Raw genomic sequence first — 13,410 nt, forward strand, 5'->3', positions numbered from 1 at the left:
CTCCCTTTAAATGCATTTATACTATTCACTTCAACCACTCCCTGTCGCAGCGAGTTCCACATTCTCATAGAAACATAGAAACATAGAAGATAGGAGCAGGAGTAGGCCATTCGGCCCTTCGAGCCTGCTCCGCCTTTCAATGAGATCATGGCTGATCATCCAAATTCAGTACCCTGTCCCTGCCTTCTCCCCATATCCCTTGATCCCTTTACCCTCAAGAAATATATCCAACTCTTCTTGAATATATTTAATGAACTGGCCTCCACCGCCCTCTGTAGCAGGGCGTTCCACAGGTTCACCACTCTCTGGGTGAAGAAATTCCTCCTCATTTCAGTCCTAAATGGCTTACCCCTTATCCTTAGACTATGACCCCTGGTTCTGGACTCCCCGGCCATCATAAACATCCTTCCTGCATCTAGTCTGTCCAGATCTGACAGAATTTTATAGGTTTCGATGAGATCCCCTCTCAATCTTCTAAACTCCAGTGAGTATAAGCCCAATTGACACAATCTCTCCTCGTACATCATTCCTGCCATCCCAGGTATCAGCCTGGTGAATCTTCGTTGCACTCCCTCCATGGCAAGAACGTCCTTCCTCAGGTAAGGTGACCAAAACTGCACACAATACTCAAGGTGCGGTCTCACCAGGGCCCTGTACAACTGCAGCAAGACATCCTTGTTCTTGTACTCGAACCCTCTTGCTACGAAGGCCAACATACCATTTGCCTTCTTAACCGCCTGCTGCACCTGCATGCTTACCTTCAGTGACTGGTGCACAAGAACACCCAGGTCTCTTTGCACTTCCCATTCTCCCAATCTATTGCCATTCAAATAATAATCTGCCTTCCTGTTTTTGCCACCAAAGTGGATAACCTCACATTTATCCACATTATAGGGCATTTGCCATGTTTCTGCCCAATCACCCAACCTGTCCAAATCATACTGGAGTTTCATGACATCCTCCTCACAGCATACCCTCCCACCCAGCTTTGTGTCATCTGCAAATTTGAAGATAATACATCCAATTCCCTCGTCCAGATCATTAATATATATTGTGAACAGCTGGGGTCCTAGGACTGATCCTTGCAGTACCCCACTGGTCACTGCCTGCCACTTGGAAAATGACCCGTTTATTCCAACTCTTTGCTTTCTGTCCGCCAACCAGTTCTCTACCCAAGTCAATAACTTGCCCCCAATCCCATGTGCCTTAATTTTGCACGCTAACCTCTTATGCGGGACCTTATCGAAAGCCTTCTGAAAGTCCAAATACACCACATCCACTGGTTCTCCCTTATCTGTTTTACCAGTTACATCCTGAAAAAATTCCAGTTGATTAGTCAAGCATGATTTACCTTTTGTAAATCCATGTTGACTTTGTCCGATCCTGTCACTGCTTTCCAAGTGCACTGCTATTATATCTTTTATAATGGACTCTAGCATTTTCCCCACTACCGATGTCAGGCTTACCGGTCTATAATTCCCCGCTTTTTCTCTGCCACCTTTTTTGAATAGTGGGGTAGCATTAGCTACCCTCCAATCCATGGGTACTCTTCCAGAGTCTATTGAGTTCTGGAAGATGACCAGCAATGCATCTACTATTTCTAGGGCCACTTCCTTAAGTACCCTGGGATGTAGATTATCAGGCCCTGGGGATTTATCGGCCTTCAGTCCCATCAATTTTCCTAACACCATTTCCCTACAAATACTGAGTTATTTCAGTTCCATCCTTTCATCAGACCCTATGTTCCCTGGTATTTCTGGGAGGTTATTTGTGTCCTCCTTTGTGAAGACAGAACCAAAAAATGTATTTAGTTGGTCAGCCATTTCTTTGCTCCCCATTATAAATTCCCCCGATTCTGACTGCAAGGGACCTACGCTTGACTTCACCAATCTTTTTCTCTGTACATATCTATAAAAGCTTTTACAGTCAGTTTTTATGTTCGCTGCAAGCTTACTCTCATATTCTATTTTCCCTTTCTTAATTAATCCCTTTGTCCTCCTTTGTTGAATCCTAAACTGCTCCCAATCCTCAGGATTATTGCCTTTTCTGGCCAATTTATATGTCCTCTCCTTGGATCTTATGCTATCCCTAATTTCCCTTGTTTGCCACGGTTGAGTCACCTTTTTTGTTTTATTTTTATGCCAAACTGGGATGAACAACTTCTGTAGTTCATCCATTCGGTCTTTGAATGTTTGCCATTGCCTATCCACCATCAACCCTTTGAATGCCATTCCCCAATCAATCCTACCCAACTCGCTCCTCAGACCATCGTAGTTTCCTTTATTTAAATTGAGGACCCTAGTTTCTGAGTCAACTACTTCATTCTCCATCTTAATGAAGAATTCTATCATATTATGATCGCTCCGACCCAAGGGGCCTCGTACAACAAAATTGCTAATTAATCCTTTCTCGTTACATAATACCCGGCCTAAGATGGCCTGATCTCTGGTTGGTTCCTCGACATATTGGTCCAGGAAACCATCCCGTAAACACTCCAGGAATTCCTCCTCCACAGTATTGTTACTAATTTGGTTAGCCCAATCTATATGTAGATTAAAGTCACCCATGATGACTGCTGTGCCCTTATTGCACGCTTCTTTAATTTCCCTTTTAATGCCGTCCCCAACCTCCGCCTTACTGTTTGGAGGTCTATATGCCACTCCCACGAATGTTTTTTTCCCCTTAGTATTTCTCAATTCTACCCACACAGATTCCACATCATCAGAGCTAATATCCTTCATTACAATTGTATTAATCCCTTCTTTAACCAGTAATGCTACCCCTCCTCCCTTTCCTTTTTGCCTATCTTTCCTGAATATCGAATACCCCTGGATGTTGAGTTCCCAGTCTTGGCCATCCTTGAGCCACGTTTCCGTAATCCCAACCAAATCATATTCGTTTACCTCTATTTGCACAGCCAATTCATCCACCTTATTACAAATGCTCCTCGCATTAAGACACAAAGCCTTCAGGCTTGCTTTTTTAACGCTCTTAGACCTATTAGAATTATTATTTACTATGGCCACGTTTGATTTAAACCGTTGATTTCTCTGACTGCCACGGTTGTTTTTCTCCTTCCTATCTTTTGCTTTTATCCTTGTTTCCCTTTCCTCTGTCTCCCTGCTCAGGTTTCCAACCCCCTTCCATTTTAGTTTATACCCTCCCCCACAGCACTAGCAAACACTCACGCTAGGACATCAGTTCCAGCCCTGCCCAGGTGCAGACCGCCCGGTTTGAACTGGTCCCACCTCCCCCAGAACCGGTTCCAATGTCCCAGGAACTTGAATCCCTCCCCCTGGCACCATTCCTCTAGCCACGTATTCATCTGAAGTATCCTTCTATTTCTACTCTGACTAGCACGTGGCACTGGTAGCAATCCTGAGATTACTACCTTTGAGGTCCTGTTTTTTAATTTACCTCCTTACTCCCTATATTCCGCTTTTAGGACCTCATCTCACTTTTTACCTATATCGTTGGTGCCTATATGCACCACGACAACTGGCTGTTCACCCTCCCATTCCAAGATGTCCTGCAGCCGCTCGGAGACATCCTTGACCCTTGCACCAGGGAGGCAACACACCATCTTGGAGTCTCGTTTGCGGCTGCAGAAACACCTATCTATTCCCCTTACAATTGAATCCCCTATTACTATAGCTCTACCACTCTTTTTCCTCCCATTCTGTGCAGCAGAGCCACCCCTGGTGCCAGGAAGTTGGCTGCTGCTGCCTTCCTCTGATAAGCCATCCCCCCCCAACAGTACTCAAAGTGGTATATCTGTTGGAGAGTGGGATGGCCACAGGGGACCCCTGCACCACCTGCCTGCGCCTAGTACTCTGCCTGTTGGTCACCTGTTCCCTTTCTTCCTGTCGAACCTCTACCTGTGGTGTGTCCAACTCCCTAAACGTGCTATTCACGATGTCCCGAGCATCGTGAATGCTCCAGTATGCATCCAATCGCAGCTCTGGTGCCGCAATGCATCTGTCAGTAGCTGCAGCTGGGTGCACTTCCTGCACATGTAGTTGTCAGGGACACAGGAAGTGTCCCTGAGTTCCCACATTTCGCAGGAGGAGCAGATCACAGGGCCGGGCTGTCCTGCCATGACTTACCCTTTGATTTAATTTAAACTCAATTAATTAATCAATCCCACTAATTACACTACAGTTAAATAGTTTACCAACAGTCCCCGCTTCACCAGAGAGACCTTAGTAACTATAAAACAGAGATAAAGTTTAAAAAAGAGAGAAATACTCACCAACCAATCACTTACCTGCTTCCTGCTGACGTCACACTTGGATTACTTTTTACCCCTCTCCCGGAACCTGGATTGGTATCCCTCTGGTGCTCCCTTGCAGGTCCGCTGCCTCTCCGGTCTCGGGGCTCTGGGCCTCGCTGCCTCGGGCTGCTCTTTAAGTAGCTCCGCCGCCTCTGCTGCTCCCTCACAGGTCCACTGCCTCTCCGGTCTCTGGGCTCTGGGCCTCGCTGCCTCGGGCTGCTCTTTAAGTAAAGAAGATTCTTCTGAATTCCCTATTGGATTTCTTGGTGACTATCTTATATTGATGGCCTCTAGTTATGCTCTTCTCCACAAGTGGAAACATTCTCTCTGTATCCACTCTACCAAAACCTTTCATAATTTTATAGATCTCCATGAGGTCACCCCTCAGCTTTCTTTTTTCAAGAGAAAAGAGACACAGCCTGTTCATTCTTTCCTGATATGTATACCCTCGCATTTCTGGTATCATCCTTGTAAATCATCTCTGCACCCACCCCAGTTTAACTATATTCTTTTTACAATATGGCGACCAGAACTGAATGCCGTACTCCAAGTTTAGTGTAACATCCTTGCAGTTCAATTCTATCCCTCTAGCAATAAACCCTAGTGCTTGGTTTGCATTTTTATTGACCTTACTAACCTGTGGTGCAACTTTCAGAGATTTGTGTATTTGTCCTCCGAGACCCCTTTGTTCCTCTACCCTACCTAGACTTGCACCCTGTAAGTGATAAGTGAACTCCTTATTCTTTCCTACCAAAATGTAATACCTCACATTTGTCTGTGTTGAACTTCATTTGCCAATTATTTTCCCATTGTGAAAGTTTACTAATGTCGTCCTCTAATTTGTTGCCATCCTCCTCAGTATCGACTATCCCCCCCAATTTGGTATCATCTGCAAATTTAGAAATTGTCTTTGATTCCAATGTCTAAATCGTTAATGTAAATTGTGAACAGCAGTTGTCCCAGCACTGATCCTTGCGGAACACCACTACCCAACTTCTGTCACTGTGAATAGTTACCCTTTACTCCCACTCTCTGCTTTCTGTCTTGAAGCCAGCTAACAATCCATTCTGCTACTTGTCCCCTGGCTCCACATTCTCTGACCGCATCCATTACTCTATTATGGGGTACCTTATCGAGGGCCGTTTGAAAGTCTAGATAAATTCAGTCTACTGCATTACCATTGTCTTCTCTCTCTGTTACGTCTTCAAAAAAATTCAATAACGTTGGTCAAGCAACATTTTACCTTTTGAAATCCATGCTGACTATTCATTATTATACTTTTCATTTCTGGATGTTCTTCTATTCTCTCCTTTAGTAGGGAATCCACTATTTTTCCTGCTGCCGATGTTAAGCTCACTGGTCTATAATTCCCTGGACATGTTCTTTCCCCCTTCTTAAATATAGATATTATGTTAGTTGTCTGCCAGTCCTCTGTCACTACACCTTTCTCTAATGAATTATTAAATGTGTGTAGTAATGCCTCTGCTTTCTCTTCCCTGGGTTCTTTTAAAATGCGTGGATGTATTTCATTCAGACCAGGGCTTTAATCCTCTTTGATTTTGATAAGTTTATTTAATATATCCCTTTTTTATTTAAAATGCACTTATTGCATTACTCATCTCATCATCCAATGTCATGTCCACTGTTGTGGTGAAAATAAATTCACATCTAAACCGTGTAAAAGTAAAAAGATGCAGTTTATTATCAGAGCTCTGGGAGAAGAGTCTCAGACCCTGCGGTCTGTGCGAGCACCTTCTCGTTCTCTCTTGGTTGGTACAGCTTTTTATTCTATTTTCATCCAATCACATTGTATTACAATAATCACCTGATCACATTGTATTGCAATAATCACCTGATCACATATGGATTCTTTTCAGTATTAATAAAGGTTAGTTACATCTTACTATGCCTTTGGTTACAGGTCAAATTCCCATGACCCCTATATTCTGCTGTGTCTGCAATTTTTAGCTAAAGCAGCATATTCCTTATCACTTACGCAAAATGCACATATTCTGTCTGGTCCCACAAATGCATCTTATCTTGGTTTTTCGAAGCTTCTCACATTGTTCTTTGTTTTAGTTTTGCCGCTTTATGTAAGTCAATTTTTATTGTGATATTTCTTATCTTATTCACTTTCACATGACCCCACTCCTTTGTTCTGAGTTTAAGTTTGCTAGCATCACTTAATTAGTGGTCACCTCGGCTGTCCGAATTCTGAGAGGTTCAATTTAACCCCTTCAATACAATAGCTAATTAATCCTCCCCTGCAATGATTCTGGCGGTTAGGCCCTCGTGACCCTTCTTGGTCTGCAATACTGGGCTGCAGGTCATAGGTTACAGTATCAACAACTCGTTTGTAACTGAGCCCATTCTTTCTGTTCTGTTCCTTATCTCTGCCACCTGTGTTATGACGTCTGGTTCTACAGTTGCTAGGCTGAGGTTTCTTTAATAATCTACGCAAGCCATTTTGTTTCTTTATGTTACTACTTTAAGTTTAGCTGATTTTATTAAATCTTTCTCACAGTTCAGCATTAGCTGTGTGTAGCTTGGTGGCTATGCCTTATCTTATTCTTGTAAGGCTCCATTGTATAAAGTGCTTGAGCTGGGCAGACATTTTATCTAGCCACCTGGCTTCTCCTCAGCTCTTAGTGATTTCGCACATAACCCCTTTCTCTTTCCTTTGTAATTTGTTTGCTTTGCATTTTAAACACTGAGAGGATTTGCTTTAAACCCTTTCAATCCCTCCTGTTGGTCCCGCAACAAATTTAAACTTTGGCTAGGGATACCAACTTCTCTCCCACTTTTATCATCCCCGGGATTACTCCTATACTGATGGCTTAAACTTAGTACCTAAGTTGTCTTTCCCCTCTGTCTATCTTGTTGTGCTAGGCGTGGTAGTCTGTGAAAATGAACAAAGAACATTAAATGTATTTTACTATCGCTATCAGTTCATTATCCAGCATTAACTGTTCGGTTTCTGGCTCAATATTGATTATATCAATTGTAGCAACCGGCACTATTCGGGACGCAGCTGCCTTACAGCATGCTTTCAGAACCGTCATTATAACACAAATGACAATTATAAGTCCTTATCATTTCTATTTCTCTTTTGATGCTTGATATTCGACCTTGCTGGCAGTTATGCTATCTTATTCCGCTTGCCTATTGTCAGTCCATGGTCTAAGAATTAAAACCCATCTTTGAATCAAAAAGCTACTTCTTTATTGACTTCTCACAATCGGCTCTTGACTAATCTAGCCAGCTCTTATTGCTCTCTCAACTTGGGCGTTAGTTAGTAGGGAGTCTTGAAGATTTCTCCCTTCCTTACAGTCCATTCCTTTGAGGAGAAGGAGCAACCTCTGACCCCTTACTCAACTTCAATTCACTGTTCTGGTGTTCCAATTCTGCCCCGCCTGGGAATCCTCTGTTTCTTCTCTCTTTCCTGATGTTACCCCGCCTGGGGTCTCCTTTACATCTCTTCGGATCTTCTCTTTTGGTGTGCTCAATTAATTTGTTAGTGCTTGTCAGTCATGGGCATACGTACCCAATTGGCTTATGTATCAAAGTCTTACTACACACGTTACATATATCAAATACACTATTATTACAAGTTGGATAACTACCAGAGCATGTGAAATAATACAAACCTAAGGGTGTGCTGATGTATTAAGCCCAATATCCCATCAATGTGAGTTGTCCCCTATGCTGCCAATTTCAATATCTATTCTCGAGTTGTCTTGCTCCAAAACATAAAAATGCTTTAGGGAGGAGTTCAGTCGCATCATGAGCTCACTGAAACCCACAAACAACAGGGGAATGTCATATCCGAGTATCTGAATTGTGCCACATAATTGTGTAGCTCAGACTTAAAAATGTGTTGGTTGATGGGACAGGTCCTGTTAGACCCGTAAAGCATGGTAATTGCAGTAGTATTGACACAGGAGGCACCACTAAAATCACCTCATACTGGATTCGTACTGGTTTTTCCCATGCTCTGTTACCTACAAAACACAATTATTACAGTCACAGTTAAATTCAGTCTTAAAATCATATCAAATACATTACAGTTCGACATCTAATCAAGAAATCACGGATTTAAAAGATTCTCCAGATCTCTTTTTTGCTCGTATCCATCTTGTGGATAATTCTTACTAAACATGATTTCTCCTTGGCCCTCAATTGTACCAATCCAGATCCGATGCAACTCTCCACTTCATTTTTAATCCCTCTAACAGGTACCCGTGTGTTTAACTCTATTCTGATTGTTTCATTAATTAGATAGTTTCTCGATGGAGTATGCTTTAAAAGTTGTCTCGCTCTCCTGAGCCACATTAACCATTTCATGTCTTGCTGTTGTCAAGTAACTGAGCATGTCTGAGACCCGTTCTTCAGTGCAAATTCACCATACATTCCTGGATGGCAATTACCTCATATGTAACAAATCACATTTGCACACTCATACCGGTATCTCAATACCATGCCACACATGCCATTCGATACAAGCCTTTCTCGGGCTTTCAGGTATCTTATTGAAAGATTGTAGTCGCCTACTGGCTGAATACTTCAAGGTCTTACTTGCTATTTAAGCTTTGACCTGAGCTCTTGGCCTTCTGCCTGTAATCTGGCCACTTCAGCCTGCTTGATTTCAAGCTGATTTTTAGCAGTAGCTAGCTCTACATTAATCTCTTCCATTTCTTTCTCCTGAAGTGCTCTTTCCTGTAGTTGTGCTTTCACTAATGCAGTTTTCTCAGCTATGAGGCTCTCTAAAAGCATAATCTATTGCTTAAAGTTATTCTCAAGATTCAACTTTTCTTCTTCCACGGTCTCTATTGTTGCCTGACTTTTCTCAATGTTTTCCGAAAACTGCTTTAACCTGTCAACTTTTTCAAGTAAAGCATCTTCCTTCTCAGCTAGAAGGGAGGCAAGAGAATTTTCATTCAGCTCTTTTAAACTGCCTGAGAGCATTTTGCAAGTTCTCACTCAGTAGTGTAATTCTCCTGTTTCAATCTTACACCCTTAATCACTTTCCTTTAATTACCATTCATACCTCATTCATGAGTCCTGGAAAAACTTTACTGTCCAGTACAATATTTAAGATAGAAAACATAGATCAAACGTTCTCACTTGATCCAAGTTATTAACACATTTTATTATCATTATTTTTAGAGGATCTTTTATTTTCCCAAAAGTAACCAAATATATACTGCCTGAGTCCATTTTGTCATTTCAAAATTATCCCAAAATCCAAATAGCAGTAGAGTTGAACTGACAGGTTTTATCAATGTCAATTTCATCTCTATCAATTTATCTTCCATTTCCAATTTCAGAAACAAGTGATTCCCAGGCCTAGGTAGCTTAAACAGTGTTTTTAACATTAGAGACAGAAGTGCTGCAATTAGTTTACAAGGTAACTTCCATATAACAGAAGAAAGAAGGGAATCCATTGTGACTCTGCTTAGAGCCCAATGGGTTAATTTTCCCTCTGTCACTGTGGTGAAATAATAACTTAAAATTAATAATGTCCAATATCTTTAGATTTCACACTAAAGTTGTTGCTTGGTGAACTTAAACAGCTGTCAGTGGAAAGGGTTAACTCCTTTGCAGGTTTTTAAGAAGGTGGAGCAAAACATTATCAAATGCACGCAACTGCGTCAATTCACGTAAATTTAAAAAAACTTTCCTGATCGAAAAAGACAGTTGTGCTTTCACACTTTAACTAAACAAAACAAAATAGGTGTTCTTGCAGAAAACAGTAAATTACGTCATATTTCTTATTGTCCTTTCTTCAGATGTCTTTCCAAAATACTGTAAAAACATAACTGGAGAAAAATTAGTTTTTCACATTTAAACAAATCAAATTGCTTTAGAAGATTTCACCATAGCAACCGCGACTCCAAGATTAAATCTTAGACTGAAACTTAATCTTTTATTAAACAAACGTTTTGTTGCTCTTCTCAGTTTTTACACACCAGCTTAACTTAAATTAGTTCAAAGGTTTTTTTTTCAATTCTTGGGGCACAATCTTATCCGCACATTCTTAAAACTTCCAAAATCCAAGACAAGACAAAAGTTTTTAAACGCTTTTAACAGAGAGAAGTGGGTGGAGCTAAACCACACATAACAGAATCTTTCTTTTAAAGAACATCTAATCAGACAAAAGAAATACTGTAACTTCTTTAACATTCATAGTCAGGAGAACTTTCACACAAACTGAAATTCCAGCATTTTTTAAGGTTCATTTCACTCAGAAAATCTTGTGTTTTATTTGTCTCAGCACAAATGTTAATAACTTCCATGTCAGTAAAACTTTAAGTTTCTCTTTTTTTTTCTCTTTTTCCATCGGTGTCCCTATCTTCTTTCTCCTTGTTTGTCCTTTAGTTTTGCCAATTCTTTTTCTCTAATTTTGTCACCTGCTCCTGTAGATTTTCGTTTTAATTTCCTCGGTCTTTTGAATGACCGTTACTAATTGGTGTACCAATAAAACTTTCTTTGTCTTACTTCCCTTTTGTGTCTCCCACCATTCTCGTTGGTACACTGGTACCTTAGACGGATCCTATCCATCCTTTTTCATCTTATCTATCAAACCTTTCTGATCGTCAGCATAGAGCCAACTCAATGATCCTGGCAGTCCCCAATCTGGGCCTCCGCCTTCTGCCATAATGTATTATTTTTTGATACAAGTCTACCGCATTCCGGTCCTCCCTAGTAACTCGTTCTCAGAGGTCTACCTATCATCCACCACTAGTGATGGCGGTCCTGACTTGTAACTATCTCGCTGTCAGAGGTGATTATTTTTCACTTGTAGCCGTTAATACATTAATCTCGCTCTCAGAGGTGATTATTTCACTTGCAGCCGTTAATACATTATTACCATACGTTGCGTCATGCAACACAACAGAGACTTTTAGTCTGTCTCGGATTCCCAACTAAGTCTGGCCTTCACGTGGGGCCCAATTGCTCTCTTAATTCCGGCTCAGTATGGGTCCTCGAGACATTTACATTCCGAAATAACACATCAGGTTTCAATCAACTTAACCACTTATTTAGACTTATCCACTATTTAAACTTATCCACTATTTGAACTGCATCTCTCACCCATCACGGATACCAGATTCTTTTGGTACTGCGTTGCTGTCACACCGCCCTTCCAAGTGATCCAATTTCTGGACGGTCAAGATTTGACTACTCACCCCATTCACTGGTACAGGCGGTCTTCCAGCTCCGAGGTACCCTGCTCGCAGCGCCACGCGTTCTTTCTCCCTGGTAAATACCGAAGCAAAGTAATGATTTAATATTTCTGCTACCTCTCTATTGTTAGCTGCTTTATTGTCCTGCCCATCCCTTAATGGCCCTATTTCCATCCCAAACTACCTTTTTTATTGATGTACCTATAAAATATTTTACTATTTTGTTTTCTGTTTTTCCTTGCTGTCTGGTGAATTGTTCTACCAGTTTTCAGCTCTGCTGGTCGCTGGCTTGTGCTTTTACTTTTTATCCACCACTTTGAGCTATGATGACCTCCAACTTGCATCAATTTCACCATCGTCTTTCTGCACCGCTACCGAGACTCATTCCTATGGAAAAAACTTCCATCCTCACAGTATCTACCCTTCAATTACCTTCAGGACCCCACTTGCCTGCTTTGGACAGCGGGTCGTCGATGCTCTGTGCCTGCCCCATACTGCTTACATTGGCTTTATCTTTCCACAGTACCTCTGACTTAGACATTTTTCTGCCTACTCTTGTCTCCAACTTATTCCTGCTACCAGGAAATATGTATCCCAATAATTACTACATTTACGCAGGCCTATGTTACCTGAACTTTTCCCATGTCCATTCGTGTGCTCACTTTTACTGTTGTTCTGGAACCGAACCATTCAATAATTTTCCACTTCACCCCCACTTTTCCTTTTCTCTCTATCTCTCCCTAACCACTCTCGCCCATTGTCATGACTCCTCTCATCTCTCCTCTCTCAGATAATCTGCCCTCCAGAATCCCTACCCCAATCCTTCATTACTCTTCGACCTCCCTACTCTCCTGCTGCCATCCCATGCTTTACTCCCTCTGAGATAAGCCTACAGTTCCCCTTTGTGCCTCTCTTGGCATCCTACAAAGGACCCATTGATGCACTCATCGCTGCCTCCTTACGAGCAGCAACCCCAACTGTCCCATCCTACTCTCTCGCTGAACTTCACGCTCATCAAGCCCACTGGGGGCTAATCTTGACAATCTCATCACCGTCCAACTCACCCCTCCCAGCGCAGACCCTGTGGATGCTGGCAGTGGATCAGCCATCACCGACCCTCTCTGCATCTCCCTCCAGAATGTCCGTTCACTTACAAACCAGGCCCTTAACATTCATGAGCTTATTGTGAATGATTGCATCGACATTACGGCCCTGACGGAAACCTGGTTGAGGGGTGATGAAACCTTAACCTTAAATGAAGCCTCCCCGCCTGACTTTACCTTCCACCACTTGCCCCTCCCAGACCGCCCTGGTGGTGGTGTGGATCTCATCACCAAATCACACCTTGATCTGTCCCCCTACTAGGTTTCAAGGGAGGGTAAAAAAGGAGTTATAAAATGCTAGAAATGGGTGTTGAAAGGAAGCCTAAGGGTGCCAAAAAGGGTTAAAATGTGTTTTGAAGGAGGGTTAAATGGGTTTAAAACAGTTATAAAATGAAATTAAAGGGTTTGAAATAAGGTTTAAAAGAACATCCTCCCTTTCCAAAACCACAATGTCTTCCTTAATTAGCACTGCCACCCACCTCCCTTTTTTCCTTCCGTATCTTATCTGAACACCGTGTACCCTTGAATATTAATTGCACAGTCCTCACCGCTTTTAAGCCACGTTTTCGTTATTTCCACAACATCATATTGCCACACAGCTAATTGTGCGTGTAGCTCACCAACCTTATTCTCCACACTTTGTGCGGGGTGTCTGAGAGACAGTGAGGGGTAGAGAGACTAAAAGTCGGTGAGTAACTTGAGTTCTAGAGCAAGACAATTCGTTAGACGCTTTAATATATTCCTTTCAAGACAGAAGAAATGTACTGTTATGTATCAGAGTGGTTTCCCGAGCTTATTCAGTCTTTCTCATTGGCTGTTAAGCGCTTTAGGAGGCCTTGAGGTTGTG

The 13,410-nt window shown here is 42.0% G+C and overlaps 1 pseudogene; it reads left to right on the forward strand.

Annotated features, from left to right (window-relative positions):
- Positions 1 to 13,410, forward strand: part of LOC147095639 (zinc-binding protein A33-like) — a 359,972-nt pseudogene that overhangs the window by 264,664 nt on the left and 81,898 nt on the right.

The sequence above is a fragment of the Somniosus microcephalus genome, unplaced genomic scaffold (assembly GCF_052327205.1).
Source record: "Somniosus microcephalus isolate GS21.2 unplaced genomic scaffold, FLI_Smic_1.0 unresolved_chr1, whole genome shotgun sequence".
NCBI classification, from domain to species: domain Eukaryota; kingdom Metazoa; phylum Chordata; class Chondrichthyes; order Squaliformes; family Somniosidae; genus Somniosus; species Somniosus microcephalus.